Source organism: Giraffa tippelskirchi, chromosome 14 (assembly GCF_054371585.1).
Source record: "Giraffa tippelskirchi isolate mGirTip1 chromosome 14, T2T-mGirTip1v1.2.pri, whole genome shotgun sequence".
NCBI classification, from domain to species: Eukaryota; Metazoa; Chordata; class Mammalia; order Artiodactyla; family Giraffidae; genus Giraffa; species Giraffa tippelskirchi.
In genome coordinates, this window is record NC_137288.1 from 27872120 (window position 1) to 27899201 (window position 27082).

Genomic DNA, 27082 nt, shown 5'->3' on the forward strand with positions numbered 1-27082 from the left:
GGGAATGCAAAATATACAGCCGCTTTAGAAGACAGTGTGGCAGCTTCATACAAAACTAAACATACTCTTAACATACATTCCAGGAATTGCCCTTCTTGGTGTTTACCTAGAGGAGTTGAAAACTTATGCCCACATAAAAGAGTGCACATGGATATTTTTATGGCTTTCCAGCTTTATTTATAATAGTCAAAACTTGAGCACAACTCAGATGGCCTTCAGTAAGTGAATGGATAAATTGATCCATTCAGACAATGTTACTTAGTACTAAAAAGAAAGGAAGTATCATATGTAAAATAGATAGCCAGTGGAAATTTGCTGTATAATGCAGGGAGCTCAAGCCAGTACTCTACGACAACCTAGAGGGTGGCACAGGGTGGAAGGTGTGACGGAGGTTCAAGAGGGAGGAGATATATGTATACCTACATATATCTGATATGATTCATATCATATCAGAGCTGATTCATATTCATATTCATATTCATATTCATATCTGAGCTGATTCATGCTGATGTATGGCAGAAACCAACACAACATTATAAAGCAATTATTCTCTAATTTTTTAAAAAAGGAGGTATTAATCCATGAAAAGACACCAAGAAATCTTAGGTGCACATTACTTGCACATTACTAAGTGAAAGAAGCCAGTCTGAAAAGGCTACCTATAGTATGATTCCAACTAAAGAAAGGTAAAACTATGGAGAAAATAAAAAGATAAACAGTTGCCTTGAAACACAACATGAAAAAAACTAAGATCATGGCATATGGTCCCATCACTTCATGGCAAGTAGAAGGGGAAAAAGTAGAAGCAATTACAGATTTTATTTTCTTGGGCTCCAAAATCACTGTGGACAGTGACTACAGCCATGAAATTAAAAGTCACTTTCCCCCTGGAAGAAAAGCTATGACAAACACAGACAGTGTATTAAAAAGCAGAGACATTACTTTGCCAACAAAGGTCCATATAGTCAAAGCTATGTATGGCTTGTCCAGTAGTCATGTACAGATGTAAGATTGGACCATAAAGAATGCTGTGAGGACCAAAGAATGAATGCTTTCGAATTGTGGTGTTGGAGAAGACTCTTGAAAGTCCCTTCGACCACAAGGAGATCAAACTAGTCAATCCTAAAAGAAATCAACCCTGAATATTCATTGGAAGGACTGATGCTGAAGCTGTAATACTTTGGCCACCTAATACCAAGAGCCAATTCATAAGAAAAGACACTGATGCTGGGAAAGACTGAAAGCAAAGAAGAGGGCAGCAGATGATGAGATGGTTATATAGTATCACCAACTCAGTGAACATGAATTTGACCAACTCCAGGAGACAGTGGAGGGCAGAGGAGCCGGACTTGCCAGTCCACGTGTTTGTAAAGAGTTGGACAGTACTTAGTGACTGAAAAACAACCGCAACCAAGTTGCTCAGGGTAGGAGGGAGAAGAGGGATGTAAAAATGGAGCACAGAAGATTTTTAGGGCAGTAAAACTACTTTGTATCACATTATAATGATGAATAAATGACATTAAACATTTGTCAACGCCCATAAAATGTACAGTATTCATGGAGAACCCTGAGGTAAACCATGGATTTTGGGTAATTATTGCCTTTCCCTGCAGGTTCATCAATTTTAACAAATTATAACACACGGATCACTGCTGTGGGAAGTGTTGCAAAAGGGGGAGCAATGCATGAGTTGGAGCACAGTGTATATATGATAAATATTTGTACCTTCCTCTTAGTATTGCTGTGAATGCAAAACTATTCTACTAAAGTAAAATCTTTAAAAAATAAATCTAAAAACTTAAAAAAATGAAGGATTATGTCACCTTCATATTTGATACATTTCTATATACAACAAAAGCCATATACAACTATCAAGATAAGAAGTGCACTTGGCTGGAAACTGTTACAACCTTAAAAAAATGTTTTTAAATGGTCTGTAATCTGTCACTAAACATGTTAAAAAGTAATGAAGCCTTTCCTAAACATATCTCCATCTATATTTCTTGCAGTTTTATTATTACAAAGGGAATTATAATAATAGTTCTTCAAATTGGAAATAAACTTTTTTCCACATCTCAATATGAAAAATAAGATAGTTACATACATAAGGCATTTTTCTGGCGCCTATAATACTCTAAGATGTAAGCGCACTGGTATGCATGCTGCATTTTAATTTTAAGAGAATTAGCAACTAAATAACAACAACAACAAAAGAATTAACAGTAATAAAAGATCTGCTGCTGCTGCTGCTAAGTCGCTTCAGTCGTGTCCAACTCTGTTAGACCCCATAGACGGCAGCCCACCAAGCTCCCCCCATCCCTGGGATTCTCCAGGCAAGAACACTGGAGTGGGCTGCCATTTCCTTCTCCAGTGCATGAAAGTGAAAAGTGAAAGTGAAGTCGCTCAGTCGTGTCCAACTCTTATCGACCCCCTGGACTGCAGCCCACCAGGCCCTCCATCCATGGGATTTTCCAGGCAAGAGTACTGGAGTGGGGTGCCATTGCCTTCTCTGAATAAAAGACCTAGCGCTAGAAAAAAGAATTTCTAGAGGTGCAGCTGGTAGAGTCCTCTGAAGGTCTTACATACCAACCTACATACCAATCTAACCTTGGTTTCACAAATTAAATAATAAATCTACTACTATAGAGAATTCAAGATAATTTCTAAGGTCCTCAAACTGCAACTAGATTTTGTCTTAGATAGTGTAATTTTAAACATCAGCATTATTTATGCATCAAACCTCCTTTGTTTCTAAACAAATTCATAGCATAAAGCAAAACTGGGCATTAAGAACTTCCATGGCAGCTGGACTTTATGACTTGTCTTCATTTCTATTATACATGCTATGATGGCATTCCTACAAGGATGGTAAATACTTTCACCAATTATAATTTATCTCTCTCACAGAACTAAAAATCTTCATCAGTATTCTTTATATTCTTCAAATAAGGGACTCTTACCACAATTACACGGTCATACTATTTCAGAAATAAAAATGGTAACTTCACACAAGTTTTGAGGATCACTGTAATATAAAAATATTATCAGCTTAGCTGTCTTCTGAATAACAAATTCTTTTCCACCTGAGGTAACCTCTAAATGAAAATGGACAAGGCAACAATAAGTGGTTAGCATTATTATTCACACAAAGCAGCAGGAACTAAACATTTGTGGAACATTACACAAATATACTAACATGGAAACAGACCAAGAATTAATCATAAAGAAAACAAAAGCACATGAGGCTCCAAGTTCATGACCTAAAGCTCTAATACCAGCACCCCATCTTTGAGTTCTGTCATTTTTGAACCCACACCTACAAAAAGGATTAACTTCTATTCCTGGTACCAAAATTCAAATAGAATAATGGATGCACAATATGACAGGTAGTATTATTCCACATAGTCTTTAAAGCACTATATTCTCACTTTGCCGTATATTTCCAACTAGTTTTTTTAAATGAATAAAAATATACAGGGTCATCACATACAGCACATACAAGCACATCAACTAATACACTGAAGCGTCAGAGATAGGATTGAAACCCCAAGTCTGTAAAGTCCATACTCCTTCCACCACTCTTCACTATCTCCTCTATTGATGCATTTGTAGAAAGAGATTTAAGTCCAATTAAATTTTTTAATGTTTTACACACAACTCTCCTACTTATGATGCAGTAGTTGATTCTCCACTAGTTTCCTTTGAGGAAAAAACTGTCAAAAGCATATTAAGTTTAGATATGGGAGAATGTGCTGGGCATTTTTTATTTCTCTTATTAAATCATCAGATAAACTGAAAATTTTCTGAAGTCATTTCACTAACACCAGAACTCATGTTTGCTGCTAATATAATATACATGGGCTTCCCCAGTGGCTCAATGGTAAAAAATCCATCTGCAATTCAGGAGCCACAGGAGATGTGAGTTCAATTCCTGGGTCTAGAAGATCCCCTGGAGGAGGGCATGCAACCCACTACAGTATTCTTGCCTGAAAAATCCCATGGACAGAGAAGCCTTATGGGCTACAGACCATAGGGTGGCAACGAATTGGACATGACTGAAGCAACTTGGCACACGCGCATGCACTTGCATAATATATTTCTAGCTTTTCTATTCGAATACTAAAAGATGACTATTTTCAACCTTACAAATAGCAGCCAAAGAATGCATGATCAAGGATGGCAGTACCATAAACTGGTAAAACCATTTTGGAGTACAAGTTTAAATTACCTGAGATATATTCGTATTTGTGCATCACTGTTTCCAATATGGAAAACACAGACACAAAGGAATGTAAATGTCTATCAACAATGGGAACTGTTAAAGTAAACTATGGTATACATATTAAGAAATACTACCGTCAAAAAGGAAGAAAAATCGTTATAACCTGCTAGGAAAGATTACTATGACTGTTGAATACAAAAACAACTGCAAGGTTCCCTGGTAGCTCAGCGGTAACGAATCTGCCAGCCAAAGCAGGAGACACGGGTTTGATCCCTGAGCCCACATGCCATGGAGCAACTAAGCCCATGAATCACAACCAGTGAACCTAAGCTTCCAGAGCCTGAAAGCTGCACCTATTGAAGCCCGCAGGCTCTAGAGCCTGTACTCCACAACCAGCCACAACAGTGAGATTTCCCAGGCAAGAATAACGAGCAGGTCGCCATGTCCTTCTCCAGGGGGTCTTCCCAAACGAGGGATCAAACCCACATCTCCTGCACTGGCAGGCAGATTCTTTACCACTGAGCCACCAGGAAAGCCTATTTATCTGATACTATGTAAGAAAGCACCCCAAAACTTAAGTGATTTAACATTTATCTTAATATGTGTCACAATAAAGAAGGCTGAGTTCCAAAGACTTGATGCTTTCTAATTGCGGTGCTGGAGAAGACTCTTAAGAGTCCCTTGGACAGCAAAGAGATCAAACACAGTCAATGCTAAAGGAAACCAACCCTGAATATTCATTGGAAGGACTAATGCTGAAGATGAGGCTCTAATACTTTGGCCATCTTATGCGAAGAGCCAATTCATTGGAAAAGATCTTGATGCTGAGAACGATTGAGGGCAGGAGGAGAAGGAGGCAACAGGATGACATGGTTGGGTGGCATCACTGACTCAATGAACATGAGTTTGAGCAAGCTCAAGGAGATAGCGAAGGACAGGGAAGCCTGGTGTGCTGCAGTCCATGGGGTCACAAAGAGTCAGACACAACTGAGCAACTGAACAACAACAATATGTGGAGACATCAAGAAGTCATTTTCTTGAGGAATTCTGGATATTTTTTTATTAGTCTAACAGTCTCTCATGTGATGGCTGGACCTGGACTGTCCAAGACTGCTTCACTCACATTTCTAACACCTTTGTGGGAAAGGGTGAGCTCAGCTGGGAAACCAGGGTTGTGGGGGCCTCTATCTTTCTGAAGATATTCTCAGTACTGCTCCCTTCAACACAGAAACTTCAACAAGGCAGCCAGACTTCTTACATGGTGGCTCATTACTCCTCAAAGTGCAAAAGCAGAAGCCTTCAGGCTGTCTTAAAGTTTAGTTCTGGAACAGGCAAGCATCACTTCAGCTGCACCATGTTAGTTAAAAGAGTCACAGAGTTAAGTGCAGATCCAACATGAAAGCATGAGCACTGTGAAGCATGTTTCTTTCATTGAGGGTCATCTATGGAAACTAGCTACTATAGCACTTACTAGATAATAAGCATAAAACAAATCGCTCAATTGCAAAAGAGTAAGAGGAGAGAATCTGAAGATGGCAAAGCTAGCTCGTGACTGGACTTCAGGCATCAAGTCAAGTCTAGAATCTATCACGGTTCCTAAATGATTAGGCCTTGCCTTCCTCTCCAAACTAAGCTCCTACAACTCTCCAACTGACACGCTAACTCCAGCCACCCATTTCAGTTCTTCAAACCATAAGGCCTTTCAGACTCAATGCAGATTAAATAATTTAATATTAGACGAAAAAATTTTACTAAAATTTTAGAAAACTATAAAGCACTGTGCAAATTATAAGCAGCTGTTATTAGCCCATAATCTATGTCACTTCATCTCTACAGGTGCTGATGACTATGCAGACAGACTTGGGTGGTTTTCACCAGTCTGAAGCAGCTTCCAGTTGCCTCCAGTCTGAGCATATCTAGAAATAATGAAGACCAACAATGAACACCACCAATTTAGATTTCATTTAGGGTCTGAAATGTCAGTGACCTAGATCTCCCAGATGAGAAAATCTGCATTCTGTTAAACAGCAGGGTGAAACTAGTTCATTCTGTCCCAAACTGCTCATGAAGATACAATCCTCGCTAAGGTGCTCATCCTAGAAAGCAGCCAGGTCAAGGTGTCAGTAAGTCATTCTTTCTTTTTAAGAAACATAGATTTCTACAGAATTCACAAGAAGTCATATAGAGGTTGGAAAAGAAGCCCACCATCACAGAAATAATAGTACCATTATTGAGCTCTAACTTAACTAAGAATTAAACATCAAGTGGTTTTAAAAGCTATTTTATTTAAATAAAAGAATCTGTAAGAACCAATAAAAACATGTATAGGAAACTGCTTGGAGTACAAATAATGTGTATCAGATTTAATGGGAGGACAGATACATGCTGTTTCCTCTGCATGGAAGATTCCATCCTGTTTGTTTGACTCACTCCTTATCCTTCAAGTCTCTGCTTAAATGAAGGAAGAAAGCTGCTAAGTCACTTCAGTCGTGTCCGACTCTGCGCGACCCCATAGACGGCAGCCCACCAGGCTCCGCCGTCCCTGGCATTCGCCAGGCAAGAATACTAGAGTGGGTTGCCATTTCCTTCTCCAGTGCATGAAAGGAAAAAGTGAAAGTGAAGTCGCTCAGTCGTGTCCGACTCTTAGCGACCCCATGGACTGTAGCCTACCAGGCTCCTCCGTCCATGGGATTTTCCAGGCAAGAGTACTGGAGTGGGGTGCCATTGCCTTCTCTGAAGGAAGAAAGGGGAGAGTAAAAATAACTGAAAAACTTTTATCCATTTCAAATCTGCCTAGGAATCTGTAGGGAGGTAAATGGGAAGAGATAGACAGACTCAACTGGAGAGAAAATGGTAGGCTTTGTTGCTTTATCAAGAGATGATTTAATAATTTATAAAGTTTAATATCTAGCTGTGATCCTGGTTTTAAACAGTCACATAACCCCATGACTATATCTGATAATATGGAAATACAGCATATGAGCACATATCAAACAAGCCATATAAGAACAACTTAAAGAATAATTCTCACTTTCTATGTTCAAGCTAGAGAAAATATAAAGTGAATAAAGGCTTAACAACAGCATAGAATTGCAAACAGTCACTTTTACTTTTCCCTTTTATTCACTGGAGAAGGAAATGGCAACCCACTCCAGTATTCTTGTCTGGAGAATCCCAGGGATGGCGGAGCCTGGTGGGCTGCCGTCTATGGGGTCACACAGAGTCGGACACAACTGAAGCGACTTAGCAGCAGCAGCAGTAGCAGCAGCAGCACCAAATAGCTAACCATAGAGGAGTGCTGAAATGAATTATGGCAGATCCACAGTACACAGAACGCTAGAGTCTTTACAAATCATGCCATGAAAGCATCTTAAATGACCCGGAACAATTCTGAAACACCATTCATTTAAACATACACAATATGATCCCAAATTAAAAATAAATATACACACATTCATACATTTATTTGCCAAAAGCACATCAACTAAAATATTAATAATGGTGACTATTGTGGGTAAAGGATTGGAGGTGATTTTTACAGTCTTTGTACTCTAACAATCTTTTACTAGTGTAGATGTATACTATCTTGTAATAAGTTACTTAAAAACTAAACTTACTTTAAAAATAATTGTGGAGAAAATTCTGTTGAGAAAACCACAGAAGATTAGCATTTATCAAAATGATGCTAAATAAGGTTATTTTGCTTCATAATAAACTCAAATAAAGATCCATCTGATTAATTTACCTCAAACATATGAAATGAAACCCAGGTATTAACATAATTATTCTCTCTTAAATTACTTCTTCCAACGGCCTTTCAACTAGATCCAACTAAAAACCCATATAAATTAAATGATGACGCTGCTTTATGGTTAATAAAACCACCTATATAGAAAAATGTATAGGTTTAAGGTTTCAAACTTGACTCACATCGAGAAACTTTAAGAAGGGAGTTACAAGATAGGTGGCTTTTCCAAAATAAGTAACTACACAACGGGTGATGCTTGGGTCAGATACACTGATGCTTTTTCAGGAAACCTAAGGAGAAAAAAATAACAAAGCTATATTTTTTCCCCCCCGTCAGACACGACTGAGCGACTTCACTTTCACTTTTCCCTTTCATGCACTGGAGAAGGAAATGGCAACCCACTCCAGTGTTCTTGCCTGGAGAATCCCAGGGATGGTGGAGACTGGTAGGCTGTCGTCTATGGGGTCGCACAGAGTCGGACACGACTGAAGAGACTTAGCAGCAGCAACAGCTGCCACAAAAAAATAAACAACAAAAAAAACCCAGTCTACTCTTATCACCAGACAGAAAACTTCCAGATTCAGAGAGCCTATGTGTATGTTCAGAAATCACTCTCTTCACACATTTACAGGAATACTGGACAATAAAAAAGGCTGGAACTACCAAACCCAAGACTATTTTTTTTCCACCATGATCATAGAGGGTTGTGTTTATTCAACTACTTCATATCTGATTCATCTAAATTCTCTCAATTTAAATGTTATACTAACTCTTTTAACAGGAACACTTGCCTAAGCCTAGACTTGAATTGAGCAGAAGTACTCACTAAACAGAAAAAAAATATTGGTCAGCTAATCTATCAATATTTGTAGGACGCACTATGGCTCATTGATATACATTTCAATTATTAAACAGTATGATTCTTTAATAATTTTTAATATGTCAAATCTGTTTCAAATCAAACACAAATTACACAGTAATTTATAACTGAAGAAAAAAATACAGTTGTAGATAAGAATTCACTTGTTAGAGTTTGCACACACACCTACAGTACTTAATTCTTACAACACAAGGAGTTTCTTCTACCTTCCTGATTAATTTCCTCAGCTGCAAATCTTCAATTTTACTTTGAAATTTTACATGTGCATCTTATTCAGGAAGAGTGGTATTTGCCTCATAAAAGTTTCTTTCAATTTAACTTCTCAGAGATTAGTCTTAAAAGCATGTTACTGTGTAGTTTTCTGGCAAAATCTATAGCTGTGAAGACAGACAACAGATTTACAGAACATAAATCGATATTTTTTCAGGACTTAATCTTTCACTGGCAAAATCAAATTTAGTCTACTTGCTACCATCAATTTCAATACAAATCTAAAAGTTTTGACAATCTTAGACATCAGTAAGCAAATCAAAGTGACTGATAATAAAATTTGTACCATGTATCATTAGGAATAAATTTGTAAGATTCCCACATTCTTTTATGACACAAAAAATGCCAACAGAATCAAAACCAATACGCTATTTTTAAAAAGTTACACATACTACTGACACAAAAACCTATAACTAAGAGGTACTTTTGATGATATCAATGGTGCCACTAAACACGATTTACAGTTTTGAATAATTTTACAGAGAACTGTTTGACATTTGGAAGGAAAAATCCCGAAGGGTAACAGAATATTCATATGTTTCCTCCTTCCCTCCCTCCCCTCCCAACCATTCTCCCTCCCTTCCCACTAAAAGCACACTGAAGAAGTAGTGTGTTAGACAATCTATCTAATTGAGTTAGTTGACTTTGATCTTTTTTCATCAAAATGCTTTTCAGTGTGGGGGAATTAAATAACTTCGCTAAGTGGTAAATGAATTCTAAGACGCGTGAAAAGAGGTGGTATAAATGCACTGGTTGACTTAATATTTTATTATTTATTGTTTCCCCAGGTTTGGAAAGTTAAATGGCTGAGTTTTAAAATTATATACGCAATTAAATTTTTTATTTTTATTATAAAACAAAGTATGCAGAATAATGTAACAAACATCCATGTATTCACTGTCAAAATTGAACACATATTAACAGTTTGCCTTATTTGTTTCACTCTTTTTAAAAAAGATTTTTAAAAAAACACAAAGGTATTTATAAAGACTTTCCTCATTCTTTCATTTCAATTTGCTTTTTTAAACTTAATGCTGTTTTTGAGATGTATCTGTGTTAATTTACACAGCTCAAATGCTTTCACTTAAATTGCTGTAGAGTATCCCAGTATGACTAACTGTATCATTTATTCTCCCAACAAGCTCAACATTTTGTGTTACTATCAGGGCTAAAGTGAATAAGTATGTATCTCCTTATGCCCATAAGTGAATTTTTTTAGTGTAGAAATCTAAGCATGTAATTGCTGGATTTCCGAGATGAAAATCGATACCTATTCTAATTGGTTTATTTCTAAATTTCATGTAGTTTTTCTTACTACTGCAAATATCTTTAAACATAGTATTTTTAGACTGGTAATAGAACTTTGGAATAGTAACTGATTTCTGCTTAATTAATCTTGTATTTAACCTTTCTCAACTAATTATTTGTAACAGTTTGGTTAACAGTTCTTTTGACTTTTCTATACGATCATCATCTGTAAATAATTTCTATTCCTTACCTCTATATATACAGTTCCTTGTACTGACTAGTACAAGAAACTCTGGTACAGTGTCTAATCTGAGCAGTAACAGAAGCATCCTTATTTTGCTCCTGACTTTAATGAGAATGCTGCTTATATTTAATCATTTGGTAAGATGTTTGTTATCAGCTCTTGGTCTATTTCTCATATCAGGTTAAGAAAGTCATATTTTATTTTACCAAACCTTTATATGATGAATTTTGTTGACATTTACCAAAAAGTTGGTAAGACTAGGTATCCTTTTGACTGTATGTTATTTTCTCCTTTAATATGCAGGAGACAGTTAACACAGTAGGTTTGAAGCTCTAATTTTAGAAGGACCTGCTTGCAAGGATGGCCCTGGTCAATGGGTGAAAACCTGACTTCTGAAACATTGTCTAACTGGTATAGATGTTTCACTGTGGCTAGATTCTTTGTACATTGTGATTTATGGTGAGCAACCACTCTCTTTCTGGGGGCTAGAATTTTGGCAGTTGAGGGCAAACAATGTCTGTGTGACCAGACTCCCAGTAAAACCCTTAATTTCTGAGTCTCAAAGGGCTTTTTCCTAAAAGGTTTCATTTTAGTTCCTGGAGAAAGAAGCACTATTAAGTGAGTCTCTTCCTGGGCTGGGAAGGGGAAGAATAGAAAGCCTGTGTATGGATTTCTCCAGACCCCACTATACCTTTTTACCTAACTGAACCATCTAGTTGTATGTACTTACTGTGTTGCTTATAATAAATCTTAGCTGTGATTACAATTCCTTCTGAGTCCTGTGATTCCATCATCTCATCTTGGGGGAACCCTGAAACACTCAACAATATAATAAAAAGGTACACTAACAGATATCCTGTGTTAAATTGTTTTTGAAAAGTGAAAGTGTAGTCACTCAGTTGGGTACGACTCTTTGCAACCCCATGGACTGTCCTCTGTCCATGAAATTCTCTAGGCTAGAAAACTGGAGGGGATTGCCATTTCCTTCTCCAGGGGATCTTCCCAACCTAGGGAGTGAACATGGGTCTCCCGAATTGTAGGCAGATACTTTATCGTCTGAGCCACAAGGGAAGCCCCAAACTGCTTTTATGTAACATTCTTGGAATAAATCCTGTTTGGGTATGATGTATTTTTTAATTGCTTGATCCAGTTTTCTAATTTTCTGCTGAAATTTTCCATCTGTAAGTAAGAAGTGTCCAATTTTCCTTTCTTTCACTTCCCTTTTCTAGTTCATGGTCATACTGATCTCAGCAGGTTTTATACATTTAGCTTAAAAAACCACTTGAGTTTGAAAAAAGGAGAATAAAGTGTTCACTATACAGCTATAGTAGCAAATAGTATCTTGGTTTCTGTGTTTTGATCCCTTGATTTATGTTTTATATTATTGTTTTATTTTTAAATTTTCAGTATTTTATTATCTGAATTTCTGGTGGATATATTCCAGTTGTTTGTTATAATTACTGACTTTAGCTTTCATTGGTTTATAATTTTAGATTGCAAACTGATCTTTTATAGGGTTTCCTAAATTGTTATACTTATTTTACTGCTATTTCATATTATTAGCTGTTTGTTATGGGAGGATACTCAGTTTGTCTTAGTCTTCCACATGACTGAAACCAGAAATCAAACTGAACATTATTTGCTTATCTGCTACTGATGTTAGAGGAATATAGAGAAAGGAGGCGATATATTAGAAAACACTTACGGCAGGAAGCGAAGAAGAACTAAAGAGCCTCTTGATGAAAGTGAAAGAGAAGAGTGAAAAAGCTGGCTTAAAACTCAACATTCAGAAAACTAAGATCATGGCATCTGGTCCCATCACTTCATGACAAATAGATGGGGAAACAGTGGAAACAGTGACAGACTTTATTTTTTTGGGCTCCAAAATCACTGCAGAGGGTAACTGCAGCCATAAAATTAAAAGATGTTTGCTCCTTGGAAGAAAAGTTATGACCAACCTAGACAGCATATTGAAAAGCAGAGACATTATTTTGCCAACAAAGGTCTGTCTAGTCAAAGCTATGGTTTTTCCAGTAGTCATGTATGGATGTGAGAGTTGGACTATAAAGAAAGCTGAGCACCAAAGAATTGATGCTTTTGAACTGTGGTGCTGGAGAATACTCTTGCGAGTACCGTGTACTGCAAGGAGATCCAACCAGTGCATCCTAAAGGAGATCAGTCCTGAATATTCATTGGAAGGACTGATGCTGAAGCTTAAACTCCAATACTTTGGTCACCTGATGTGAAGAACTGACTCACTGGAAAAGACCCTGATGCTGGGAAAGATTGAAGGGGGTAGGAGAAGGGGACAACAGAGGATGAGATGGTAAGATGGCATCACCAACTCAATGGACGTGAGTTTGAGTAAGCTCTGGGAGTTGGTGATGGACAGGGAGGCTTGGCATGCTGCGATTCATGGGGTCACAAAGAGTAGGACATGGCTAAGCGACTGAACTGACTGACTGAAGATTTGGCAAATGTTTTGAGTTTCGAAATGTGATTTATAACCTAGATATCATGTTTGTTTATAAATTCAAGAATAGATTATCAAAGTGATGATTTACATAGGTTTTTAAACCAATATCCACATAATGATATTTGCAGTTAGATTTTAGAGAAATGAGAAACAATGGAATTTTCAGAGATCTGGTTTGATAATTAAAAGTATTACCTTTAATTTTTGCTTTTAAAATTAATAGAACAAAATTTATGGAAGATTTAATTAGTAATGAGTTTGAGTAAGCTCCGGGAGTTGGTGACGGAAAGGGAAGGCTGGAATGCTGCACTCTATGGGGTCTCAAAGAGTTGAACATGACTGAGCAACTGAACTGATTGACTGATTGAGGTACATTAAAACTGGGTAGAAAGACTGGCAGTCAAAACCCCTGATTTACAGCTCTCACAGTGGTTCAATGACTAGCCAGGTATTTCTGTGTTTGTGGACATTTTTCATTGATATAATGTGGTCAGTTAGACTCCATTCTCTCTGTGAATTACAGGAATCATAACAGTGTCATCATCATCATGGTACTTTTCAGTTGTTCTGAAAAGAAAACAGAGACTATTTTCTCAATAGTATAGCAAATTGATTAAGCATATTTTTCTTGGTTTCTGAACATATTTCTACCTTGAAGCAGCTTTGTGAATAAACTTTGTGAATAAACTGATATTCTGGATAAAATTAGTTAAAGAAAATAAATTATTCATTAGGACCTATTAATGATCTATCTCCCTCATTATGATTATGTAGTTAACCATTTTCAGAATATAACACAAAGTTCTTATAGATATCTTCAATTAATTTTATCTTAGGGCTTTTGGGGGGAAAGTTGGTATTCTTTGTACTGTCTGTACTTAATTAGTTCTCTTCACATTAAAAAAAGTGTCCTTTCAGCCATATGTAAATCAATGAAGTTAGCACACATTCCCTCACGTCATACACAAAAATAAAACTCAAAATGGCTTGAAGATTTAATTATAAAAGTTATGACACTATAAAACTGGAAGAGAATGTAGGCAAAACTTTCTCTGATGTAAGTCACAGCAATCCTTTCTTAGATCAATCTCCCAAAGCAAAAGAAATAAAAGCAAAAGTAAACAAATGGGACTGATTAAACTTGAAAGCTTTTATACAAGCAAAGAAAAAACAAAATGAGAAAACAAACTATGGGAGAAAATATTTACAAATGATGTCCTTAATTTCCAAACTGTACAAACAGCTCATATAGCTCAAAATAACCCAAACAATCCAGTCAAAAAAATGGGCAGAAGACCTAAACAGACATTTCTCTAGAGAAGACATGAAGATAGCCAACAGGCACATGAAAAGATGCTCACCATTGTTAATTCTTGGAAAAATGCAAATCAAAACTACAATGATAAATTACCTCACATCAATCTAATGGTCATCATCAAAAAGCCTACAAATAATAAATGCTGGAGAGGGTGTGGAGAAAGGGGAACCCTCCTACGGTGCTGGTGGACAGGTCAATTGGTGTGGCCACTAAGGAAAACATTATGTAAGTGCTTTAAAAAACTAAAAATAAGAATTACCATATAATTCAGCAATCCCACTCCTGGTCATGTATCCAGAAAAGATGAAAACTAGTTCAAAGAGATACAGTCACCCCAGGTTCATAGCAGCACTGTTTTCAACAGCCAAAACATGGTAGTGTCCATCTGCAGATGAAGCAGTAAAGAAGATGTGCATGCGTGCTCAGTCAGTTATGTCCGACTCTTTGCAACCCTGTGAACTGAAGCCTCCCAGGCTCCTCTGTCCATGGAATTTTCCAGGTGAGAATACCGGAGTGGGTTGCCACTGCGCATTCCAAAAGAACATATAGCATGCCTAGGTATATTTTAAAATACATATATGAAATATTACTCAGTCATGAAAAGGAAAGAATTATTGTCGTTTGCAGCAACATGGACAGACCTAGAGATTAATCATACTAAGGGAAGTCAGAGAGAATCAAAAAAAAAGCTAAATTTCATGATATCACTTACATGTAGACTCTTAAAAAAAAAAAGATACAAATGAACTTAAAACAGAGAGACTCACAGACATAGAAAATAAACTTACGGGTGTCAAAGGGGAAAGTAGGCAGGGGATAAATTAGGACACTAAGGTTAACAGATACACACTACTATCTATAAAATAGATAAACAGCAAGAGGGCCTCTGATGTCGTGCTAGTTGTAAAGAACCCGCCTGCCAATTCAGAAGACGTAGGAGACGTGGGTTCAATCCCTGAGTCTGGAAGATCTCCTGGAGGAGAGCATAGCAACCCATTCCAGTATTCTTGCCGGAGAATCTCATGGACAGAAGAGGCTGGCGCTATAGTCTATAGGGTCACAAAAAGTCAGACACAACTGAAGTGACTGAGCATGCACATACACAAATAACAAGAACCTACTGTTTAGCACAGAGAACTATATAGTTTCTTGTAATAATGTATAATGGAAAAAAGTCTGAAAAGTTTGTGTGTATTTATGTACATATATATATATATAACTGAATCAGAAGAAGTTTGTAACAACTAGCTGCACCCTGCCTCCCCTTTTAGTATAAAAGAAGCCTGAATTCTAACTCAGGTAAAATGGTTCTTTGAAACACTAGTTCACCATCTTCTCAATCTGTAGATTTTCAACATAAAATCACTCTTCCTTGCCCTAACACCTAGTCTCTCCATTAACTGGCCTGTTATGTGGCGAGCAGTATGTGCTTGGATTCGGTAACATTAACAACAATTGATGCCAGAACTATTGTTTGTAAAACCAGTTCATTTATAGCACAGATATTAAGTAGGTGTTCATTCACCACAGGAAAGTCACTGTTTATTGACTCAATATAAAAGATGGTGCTTACTGGGCACCATCTTCTATGTTATACCTGAGGACCTGTAGGAATATATTAGGTTGGCCTAAAAGTTCCTTCAGTATTTGAGTAAAAATAAAAGACTTAATTTTTCATTTTCACCAAGAACTTTACTGAACAATGTATTCACCATTTTGTTCTACTACCTTCTGCCATTTTAAAGGCAACTTCGTAACTCCATCTTCCCCATACACCTTTTCTCCAGGTGCCCTTTACATAGTCTTCCAGGGAACTGAAATTTTTTCCACTAACAGAATTCTGTAAATACCCAAATAAATTGAAATCCAAAGATGAATACCATAGATGACTCAGAACTTCCCAGCCAAGCTTTAACAGTCTTTGTCTGTCATCAAAGAAACATACAATCTTGCAATATCCTGATGGAAGATTATGCATTTTCTGTTGACTAAGTCTTACATTTTTTGTAAAGGGCTGCTTCAGTTGGTCTAATTGGGAGCAATACTAGTTGGAACTAATCGTTCAGTTTTCCAGAAAGAGCTCATAATAGAGCACTCCCTTCCAATCCCACCATATACACAACATTACTTTCTTGGACAAAGGCAGGTCTTTGGTGTGGTTGGTGGTGGTTCACTTCACTGGCCCCACGATCTCTTCTGTTCTACATTATTGTACAGTATCAACTTGTCACTGCCCATCACAATTTGTTTTAAAAATGAAACACTGTCATTACATTTCAGGAGAGAATAGCATGTAAAATATAGTCAAGAACATTTTTTTTTTTTATGTGAAAGCCAAACATCAATGTGATTAACATGACCATGCTAATGCAAATGATTTTCAATGCTCGATATGGATATTTTCTGTGTGTTGGCTATCTCCTGAGTCCAGTAGCACTGACTGTACTCAAATAACGTCTCAATTTGATCACTATCAACTTTAACTGGTCTACGTGACTTTGGAGAATCCTTTAGTGAGAAATCTGCAGCACGGAATGCTGCAAACCACTTCTGACATGTTTGAGCAGTCATAGCACTTCTCCATACACTACACAATCTTTTTGTGTGTAAGTTGCATTTTTACTTTTCTTGAAAAACTAAAGCATAATAAGCTGAAAATGTTGCTTTTTTCCCTCCATCTTCACCATTAAAATGGCTACACAAAAACTCACCAATTTTGAATAAAAGCTTTTTTTAAAAAAGAGAGCAAATCAAGATGGTAAAAGGAAGTATGCTCATCTCCTCCTCTGAGAGCCCCAAAATCCCAACTAGCTGTTGAACAACCATCAACAGAATGACACTAGAAAACACTCAAAAAAAGATATCCTATATTCCAAGAAAAAGGAGAAGCCACAATGAAATGGTAGGATCACAATAAAATCAAATCCTATAGATACTGGGTGGGATCTAGTGGTTTACTTTCTCATAATTTAAAAAATTAAAAAACAAAGGGACATGCTGCCAAAGAAAACAATAGTTTTTTTTTTAAATGCACGCTGGTATGACCGCTGTCACAATATAACCTAACAAAATTGTTCTGAATGAAGTTAAAGACAAGTAAAAGCCATCTTACAGAAAAAAACGAACAAACCTTATGGCCAACCGAATACATTTTTACATTTCATACCCTTTCTGCCTCTTCTACCTTTCAACTATAACATTCTTAATAATAATGACATTCTCTCAGTTCAGTTCAGTCGCTCAGTCGTGTCCAACTCTTTGCAATCCCATGGACTGCAGCACACCAGGCTTCCCTATCCATCACCAACTCCTGGAGCCTGCTCAAACTCATGCCCATTGAGTCGGTGATGCCATCTAGCCATCTCATCCTCTGTCGTCCCCTTCTCCTCCTGCCCCCAATCCTTCCCAGCATCAGGGTCATTTCCAATGAGTCAGCTCTTCACATGAGGTGGCCAAAGTATTGGAGTTTCAGCTTCAACATCAGTCCTTCCAACGAATACCCAGGATTGATCTCCTTTACGATGGACTGGTTGGATCTCCTTGCTGTCAAAGGGACTCTCAAGAGTCTTCTCCAACACCACAGTTCAAAAGCATCAATTCTTTGGCACTCAGCTTTCTTTATAATCCAACTCTCACATCCATACGTGACGGCTGGAAAAACGATAGCCTTGACTAGACAGACCTTTATTGGCAAAATAATGTCTCTGCTTTTAAATATGCTATCTAGGTTGATCATAACCTTCCTTCCAAGGAGTAAGCATCTTTTAATTTCATGGCTGCAGTCACCATCTCCAGTGATTTTGGAGCCCAAAAAAATAAAGTCTGACACTGTTTCCACTGTTTCCCCATCTATTTCCCATGAAGTGATGGGACCAGATGCCATGATCTTAGTTTTCTGAATGTTGAGCTTTAAGCCAACTTTTTCACTCTCCTCTTTCACTTTCATCAAGACGCTTTTTAGTTCCTCTTTACTTTCTGCCATAAGGGTGGTGTCATCCGCATATCTGAGGTTATTGATATTTCTCCCGGCGATCTTGATTCCAGCTTGTGCTTCTTCCAGCCCAGCGTTTCTCATGATGTATTCTGCATATAAGTTAAATAAGCAGGGTGACAATATACAGCCTTGACGTACTCCTTTTCCTATTTGGAACCAGTCTGTTGTTCCATGTCTGGTTCTAACTGTTGCTTCCTGACCTGCATACAGGTTTCTCAAGAGACAGGTCAGGTGGTCTGGTATTCCCATCTCTTTCAGAATTTTCCAGTTTATTGTGATCCACACAGTCAAAAGCTTTGGTATAGTCAATAAAGCAGAAATAGATGTTTTTCTGGAACTCTTGTTTCTTCGATGATCCAGCAGATGTTGGCAATTTGATCTCTGGTTCCTCTGCCTTTTCTAAAACCAGCTTGAACTTTAGAAAGGTATTTATAAAAAGGATTAAAGACCTGATTTCAGGTCCTGGTTAAACAACTTTCTGTTTACTTGAATCATTAAAATACATCACTTAACTTCTCTAAGTTTCCATCCTTTCAGGAGTTTAAAAACACTGTACATTTCATGAGGATAAAAATAGTGTATATTACAAAGCCAATCATTACACTTGCTAGAATCAAATGAAAGCAAAGCAAATAAGATCAAATAACAACAGCTAACATTTATGAGTGCTCAGTACTGTCTAGGAAGCACTACTATGAACAAAGTTGGTGGAAGTGACGGCATCTGAGCAGAGCTATTTAAAATCCTAAGATGCTGTTAAAGTATTACATTCAATATGTCAGCAAATTTGGGAAATTTAACAGTGGCCACAGGACTAGACAAGGTCAGTGTTCATTCCAATCCCAAAGAAGGGCAATGCCAAAGAATGTTGGAACTAACACATGATTGCGTTCATTTTACATGTCAGCAAGGTTATGCTCCAACTCTTTCAAACTAGGCTTCAGGAGTAAGTGAACCGAGACCTTCCAGACGTTCAAGCTGGACTTAGAAAAGGCAGAGGAACTAGAGATCAAATTGCCAAAATTCACTGGAATGTAGAAAAAGCAAGGGAATTCCAGAAAAACATCTACTTCTGCCTCATTGACTACACTAAAGCCTTTGTGTGGATCACAACAAACTGTGGGAAGTTCTTAGAGATGGGAGTACAGGACTGTGTTACTTGTCTCCTGAGAAACCTACCTGAGGGCAAAAAAGCAACAGTTAAAACCAGACATGGAACAATGTACTGGTTCAAAACTGGCAAAGGAGTACAATAGGCTATATAGTGAGTGTCACTATGCTTATTTAACTTATATGCAGAATGTGCTCTGGGGTTAGTTGCTCAGTCCTGTCCCACTCTTTGCAACCCCTTGGACTGTAGCCCATCAGGCTCCCCTGTCCATCAGGATTCTCCTGGTAAGTATACCGGAGTGGGCTGTCATGTCCTCCTTCAGGGGATCTTCCCAACCCAGGGATCAAACCCAGGTCTCCTGCATTGCAGGTGGATTCTTTACTATCTGAGCCACCAGGGAAGCCACGCTGGATGAATCACAAGCTGGTATTAAGATTACCAGAAAAAACATCAACAACCTCAGATATGCAGATGACACCACCCTAATGGCAGAAAGGGAAGAAGAACTAAAGAGCCTCTTAATGAAGGTGAAAGAGGAAGAGTGGGAAAGCTGGCTTAAAACTCAACATTCAAAGAACTAAGATCGTTGGAGAAGGAAATGGCAACCCACTCCATATTCCTGCCTGGAAAATCCCATGGACGGAGGAACCTGGTAGGCTACATTTCACGGGGTCGCAAAGAGTTGGACACAACTGAGCAACTAAACATTTCAAGCCCTGATAATACTGTTTGACAGGAGAAATAACACACACACACCAAAAAAACCAAAAACCAAGATCATGGCATCCAGCATCATCACTTGATGGCAAATGTAGGAAAAAATAGAAACAGTGACCGACTTTATTTTTTTGTGCTCCAAAATCACTGCGGAAGGTGACTGTAGCCATGAAATTAAGACGCTTGCTCCTTAGAAAAAGGCTATGACAAACCTAGATAGCATATTAAAAGGCAGAGATATCACTTTGCCAACAAAAGGCTGCAGAATCAAAGCTATGGTTTTTCGGGGATTCCCTGGTGGCTCAGATGGTAAAGAATCTGCCTGCAACATGAGAGACATGGGTTCAAACCTTGGGTCAGGAAGATTCTCTGGAGAAGGGAATGGCCATCCACTCCGGTATTCTTGCCTGGAGAATTCCATGTGCAAAGAAGCCTGGATTGCTATAGTCTATGGGGTCAGAAAGACTCGGACGTGACTAAGTGACTAACACACATAGGGTTTTTCTGGTAGTCATGTACAGATGTGAGAGTTGGACCATAAAGGTTGAGTGACCAAGAATTGATGCTTTCAAAGTGTAGTGCTGGAGAAGACTCTTGGGAGTCCCTTGGACTGCATGGAGATCAAACCAGTCAATCCTAAAGGAAATCAACCCTGAATATTCATCAGAAGGACTGATGCTGAAGCTGAAGCTTCAAAAGTTTTGCCACCTGAGGCAAAGAGCTGACTCACTGGAAAAGACCCTAATTCTGGGAAAGATTGAGGGCAGGAGGAGAAGTGAACAATAGAGAATGAGATGGTTGGACATGAGTTTGAGCAAACTCTAGGAGATAGCGAATGATAGGGAAGCCTGGCGTCCTGCAGTCCATGGGGTTGCAAAGTGTCAGACATGACTTAGCGACTGAACAACAGCTGTTCCATAATATGTTAAATCCTTTAACTATTTAACCTCATTTTTATCTAGTCTTCATAGAAACTCAAAAAAGTAGATATAATAATTACTCCTATTTATAGATGAGGAATTCGTGACTTAGTAAAGGTTAAGTAGCTATCCAATATCACAATAAACAAGACACAATTGGAATCTGAACGAAAGACAGTCTTCATTTTAGTTCCTGATCCATGCTAAAGGGTTTCAGAGCTGTTAATGCTGTTTATACATGCAAGGCGATTATTACTGTTTTAGTATTACTCATAATGTCACTAATAATAACAGCTTCAACCTGGTAATCTAGTTCTTAAATCTCCAACATTTAGGAGTATATCTTCAACAAACAGAAGTGATGATGGTGGCGATAAAGAGGACTTATCCACATACTTAAAATCTCAGTGAACTCCTCTAAATTAATAGCTCAAGACAAGTACAATGCAGTTCATTCAATGTAAAATATTTACTTTCAAGTGTAAATATTTCAGCAGGTCAATTAGTACTGTAAAATAATTTAAACAGCTTCAATTTCATTCACAAAATTATATAACCAGAAAATTTCTTGTTACCTTAATCTCAACTGTAAAGGATTATTTTGTGATCATGCTAATTAGTCAATGTTTATTCAAAACATACAGTATATTCAAGAAACTAGAGAAATGATGTCAAGAGAGAAAGAGGAAAAGAACTTTAAAGATTTCCCCAAACTGAGAGAAATATCTCACAAACTTTCTAGCTCCTTCAGGGTCCTTCATGACTAAGAAATTAATAATCTCCTGAAGACTAAGTTGCAACTTGCCTTGAAAAATGGTGTGCTGGGTAACAGACACAAGTAGCATGGTTACCATAAAGATACTATAGCTACTCATCATTTAACAATGACTGAATTGGCACTCAAGACCAGTGCTGCTCAATAGAACTTGCTCAATAGACCTTTCAGCAATAATGGACTAGTCCCCTACCTGCAGTGTCTACTAAGTAACCACTAGCCACATGTGCTACTGAGCACTTGAAATGTGATTATGGTAACAAAGCAACTGATTTTAAATTTTATTTAATTTTAATTAAGTTGCCATATGTGAATTGAGGCTATTATGATAGTACAGGTCTACATCATAAGGTTAAAAATAACCCTTTGAATTGATTGGCATGAACCTAAGTTCAGGATACTAACTTTTTCTGGATGAACTAAAATAAATCCAGTTCCTGTGGTTACAAACCTGAGTCTGGACTCTGGACCCACAATTACCCCTTCAAGGCACTCTAAGGGTCAGCCTGAAACATAACCACATCCTACCACAACTTCTCTGTAGCAGCGCTCACCTATACCCTCTCCCTAAGATTCCCTACCCTATCTGTGTCACACAGACCACAAAGCATTTTTCAAATAGTCCTTACTTTCTTTTGCCGCCTCTTAATCAAATTGACAGAAACTAAAGCACATTCCAAAGGCAACAAGCAGAGCTGCCAAAATGAAGACAGTGGAGATGGACGCTTTTATCTAAAGACATGAACTCAAATATAAATCAAACACTACAACTTAGTAGTCACATCCAAAACCCCAGGTGGATATGCATCCTAGTCATAAAACTCTTAAAATACGACAAGCTGAAAAATGGAGCAGATGCAAACTGCTCAAGTAACACCCATAATTAATAAAAGGTTGGGTCACAGACAACCAAAGTGTAATAAAATGCCCAAGAGGTCTGGCCTTTTATTATTTTCACAAATCAATTCTAACAAAAGGTAACTACACATTAGCAAAATTTAATTGGGGAAATTTAGAGATGGGAGAGAGAAGATAATGAGAACTATGGGGGAAAGAATGTATTTCAATACATTCACTTTCTTCCTGTTCCCTACTAAGTCTAACAAATTCAAGTTATAAAAAGTAAGAACTAAACTGAACACTAGCTCTGTTCTGTTTCCTTTTCTTACACTCAATTTTTCCTCAAACGAAAACTAAGCATGTTCAAAAAATGATGTAACATCATTAAAGGTTCACTCCACTAAAACTATTCCGGGAGAATTTAAACTTTTAAAAAATGTTAAACCTAGAAATCAGGCTTTTAAACTTCAGTTATTCAAATTGCAGTTATAATTTAACTTTCAGATCTATCAATAAGAACTAGAATATTTGGTACAGCTTGAGTTTGAGGTTCTTTGCTTAGTAATTATGTAACACTGTCTTTTCACAGGCTGTTTAAAACAGTTCATCTTCATTTCCCAGCCCTATTATCTTATTAACTGGATGCAGTCAAAACTAAAACAGTTCTTTAACTGAATAAACTCTCTTAAACTGTAGTTTGAAAACTATCATTTTGCTATTTATTTTGGCTTACAGGATGCATGGAAACTACACTTTCCTATTATTAAAATTAATACACACCTTTTTACTTTTAAGCTGACAGACAGGAAGTTAGCGGAGAGCAAGGAGAGGTGATCCCTTCAACTAACTGTCCAATAGCCTCATAATCTCACCAAGCGATTTACCAGCCCCGCCCCTAATACGCCCACCATCACTCCAAAAATAATCAGGCGGCTGTAAAAACCCCCACCAGCCCTACTGGCAGGACTTTCCCTACTCTAGCACACTGATACACCCCTAACTATCCAGTACTAAGGTAACCTTTGGTGGCCATTGGACTGATGAACTGCTCATAAATATTACTTGAAAATATACATCTAATTATAACAGACTGAATTATGCAAAGGACATGTGCAGTAGAGCATCCTTCTATACTACTGTAACTTGCAGCTGTTATGCAACAAACTCCTTGGATTATGCAAGTGATCCTGCATTAAAAACTCTGTACCCCAACCCTCCAGGGAAATCTGCCTCCTTTGGCAGCGGCCCACCTCTCTCATGAGGTGTTCTCTCTGTTCTTTCTTTGTGTGTGCTTAGTCAGATCCAACTCTTAGCAATTTGTTCTTTCTTTCCTTATTGTTAATAAACCTTCTTGCAATGTGGTAAGACCTTAAATTCTTTGCATCCCTACCAAGAACCAAGGCCCACAGGAGGAAGAGTCTCCAGACTCCTTCTGCTAACAAAGCCACCTTCTTAAATAATTAGAAACAATCAGAGTAAATTCACTGGCTGAAAAATCAAAGTACAATAAGAAAGAAATAATTCAGTTCTAACCACTTAAACATCATCTATTAGAATACTCATTTCTTTTCTTAAAATGATAATGTGAGAAATAGAAGTATCTGTTCCTTTTACATGAAAATGGAAACATAAGCACAGACATTCTTTCCCCAGGTTTTTAAAAGTATATTGTACCACAGACAGTTTCAAAACATTTTGGAGAATGACAATCTGACAGGACAAACTTTTTAATATGGAACCAGAAAACTGAGAGGAAGAGAGGAGGAGGGAGAAAGAGCTACTGTGGCATAATTGAAGAAAAAACAATACCAAAATATACTTTTAATTCAGAGCATACCTAGTATCAAAGTGTACCCCTCTTTGATAAGTTTAGAAATTAAGATCACAACAAATATCAAAGTATACTTTTTCTGGTATAACACAAAGGAAATACTCAGGAAGCCAGTCTGAAAAATTTAAGTCAAGAAACAGGCACTAATCAAACAACAACAATAAAAACAAAATCCAAGAACATAACCAGATCATTCACATTAGGCAGGTCCTAAACAATGCTTTCCTCCAGGCGTACGTATTACAGAAGAAAAGGAATGGCAAGAACAACAATCCCACAATTGCCAGACAATGACTGCATGTTTTTTCTTCTACTAAGGTGGAGAGAAAAAAATTCCCATTATTTGCCAGGTCAGTGCTTTTAGAATCATAGAATATGAACTGCTCCACTGGAGTATAAAATGAAGCAGGGCAAAAGCTAACAGGGTTTTGTCAAGAGAACAGACTGGTCATAGCAAACATTGTTTCCAACAGCACAGGAGAAGACTCTACACATGGACATCACCAGATGGTCAATAGTGAAATCAGATTTATTGTATTCTTTCCAGCCAATGATGGAGAAGCTCAATACAGTCAATAAAAACAAGACCTGGAGCTGACTGTGGCTCAGATCATGAGCTCCTTACTACACAATTTAGGCTTAAATTGAAGAAAGTAGGGAAAACCATTAGGCCATTCTGGTATGATTGAAATCAAATCCCTTATGATTCTACAACGGAGGTGACATACAGATTCAAGGAATTCGACCTGATAAAGTGAAGTGCAACTATGAATGGAGGTTTATAACACTGCACAGGAGGGGTAACCAAAACCGTCCCCATGAAAAAGAAATGCAAGAAGGTAAAGTGGTCGTGTGAGAAGGCTTTACAAATAGCTGAGGAAAGAAGAGAAGCAAAAGGCAAGGGAGAAAGGTCAAGATATATTCAAAAGAATGAAGAATTCCAGAGAATAGCAAGGAGAAATAAAAAGCCCTTCTTACATGAACAATGGGAAGAAACAGAGGAAAACAGTAGAATGGCAAAGACTAGACACACCTCTTCAAAAGAACTGGGAGGTATGAAGGGAACATTTCATGCAAAGATGGGCACAATAAAGGACAGATACAGTATGGACCTAACAGAAGCAGAAGCGATTAAGAAAAGGTGGCAGGAATATATACACAAGAACTATACAGAAAGGGTCTTAATGACCCAGATAACCACAAAGGTGTGGTCATTCACCTAGATTCAGACATCCTGGAGTGTAAAGTCAAGTAGGCCTTACAAAGTATTACTACAAAGCTAGTGGAAGTGATGGGTACCTAGCTGAGCTATTTAAAAGCTTAAAAGATGATGCTGTGAAAGTGCTGCATACAATATGTCAGCAAATTTGGAAGACTCAGCAGTGGCCACAGGAATGGAAAAGGTCAATTTTCATTCCAATCCCAGAGAACAGCAATGCCAAAGAATGTTCAAACTACCGTACAACTGTGCTCATTTCACATGCTAGCAAGGTTATACTCAAAATGCTTCAGGCTAGGCTTTAGCAGTACGTGAACCAAGAACTTCCAGATGAACAAGCTGGATTTAGGAAAGGCAGAGGAACTAGAGAGCAAAATGTCAACATTTGTTGGATCATGACAAAGCAAGGGAATTCCAGAAAAACATCTATTTCTGCTTCACTGGCTACGCTAAAGCCTTTCACTGTGTGGATCACAAGGATCTATGGAAAATTCATAAAGAGATGGGAGTATCAGACCACCTTACCCATCTCCTGAGAAAACTGTATATGGGTCAAGAAGCAACAGTTAGAACTGGATATGGAATAATGGCCTGCTTCAAAATTGGGAAAGAAATACAACAAGGGTATATATTGTCACCTTGCTTATATAACTTATATGTAGAGTACATCATGTGAAATGTGGGGCTGGATGAATCACAAGCTGGAATCAAGATTGGCAGGAGAAATATCAACAACTTCAGAAATTCAGATGATATCACTCTAAGGGCGAAAGGGAAGAGGAACTAAAGAGCCTCTTGATGAGGGTGAAAAAAACTGGCTTAAAACTCAACATTCAAAAAACTAGGATCATGATTTCCAGTCCCATCACTTTATAGCAAATAAAAAACAAAAAAAGTGGAAGCAGTGACAGATTTTATTTTCCTGGGCTTCAAAATCACTGCAGCCATGAAATTAAAAGGAAGCAAAACTATGACAAACCTAGATAGTGTATTAAAAAGCAGAGACACCACTTTGTCAAAGACAAAGGTGCATTTAGTCAAAGGAATGGTTTCTCCAGGGTCATGTACAGACATGAGAGTTGGACCATAAAGAAGGCTGAGCACCAAATACTTTCAAACTGTGGTGCTGGAAAAGACTCCTGAAAGTTTCTTGGATTGCAAAGAGATCAAACCTATCATTCTGAAGGAAATTAACCCTAAATATTCTTTGGCAAGACTGATGCTGAAGCTGAAGCTCCAATACTCAGGCCACATGATGTGAAGAGTTGC

General features: G+C 37.7%; 1 protein-coding gene and 1 long non-coding RNA gene across 8 annotated transcripts in view; one reads left to right on the forward strand and one right to left on the reverse strand.

The window, feature by feature from the left end:
• The window catches only part of PIK3C3 (phosphatidylinositol 3-kinase catalytic subunit type 3), a 176281-nt gene that overhangs the window by 106225 nt on the left and 42974 nt on the right, over positions 1-27082 (reverse strand). The gene's annotated exons all lie outside the window — the stretch shown is intronic.
• On the forward strand, positions 16720-19722 carry LOC145534887 (uncharacterized). Its single transcript, XR_014075040.1, has 2 exons — positions 16720-18725; positions 19535-19722. It is a non-coding gene; the product is annotated as an uncharacterized LOC145534887 (long non-coding RNA).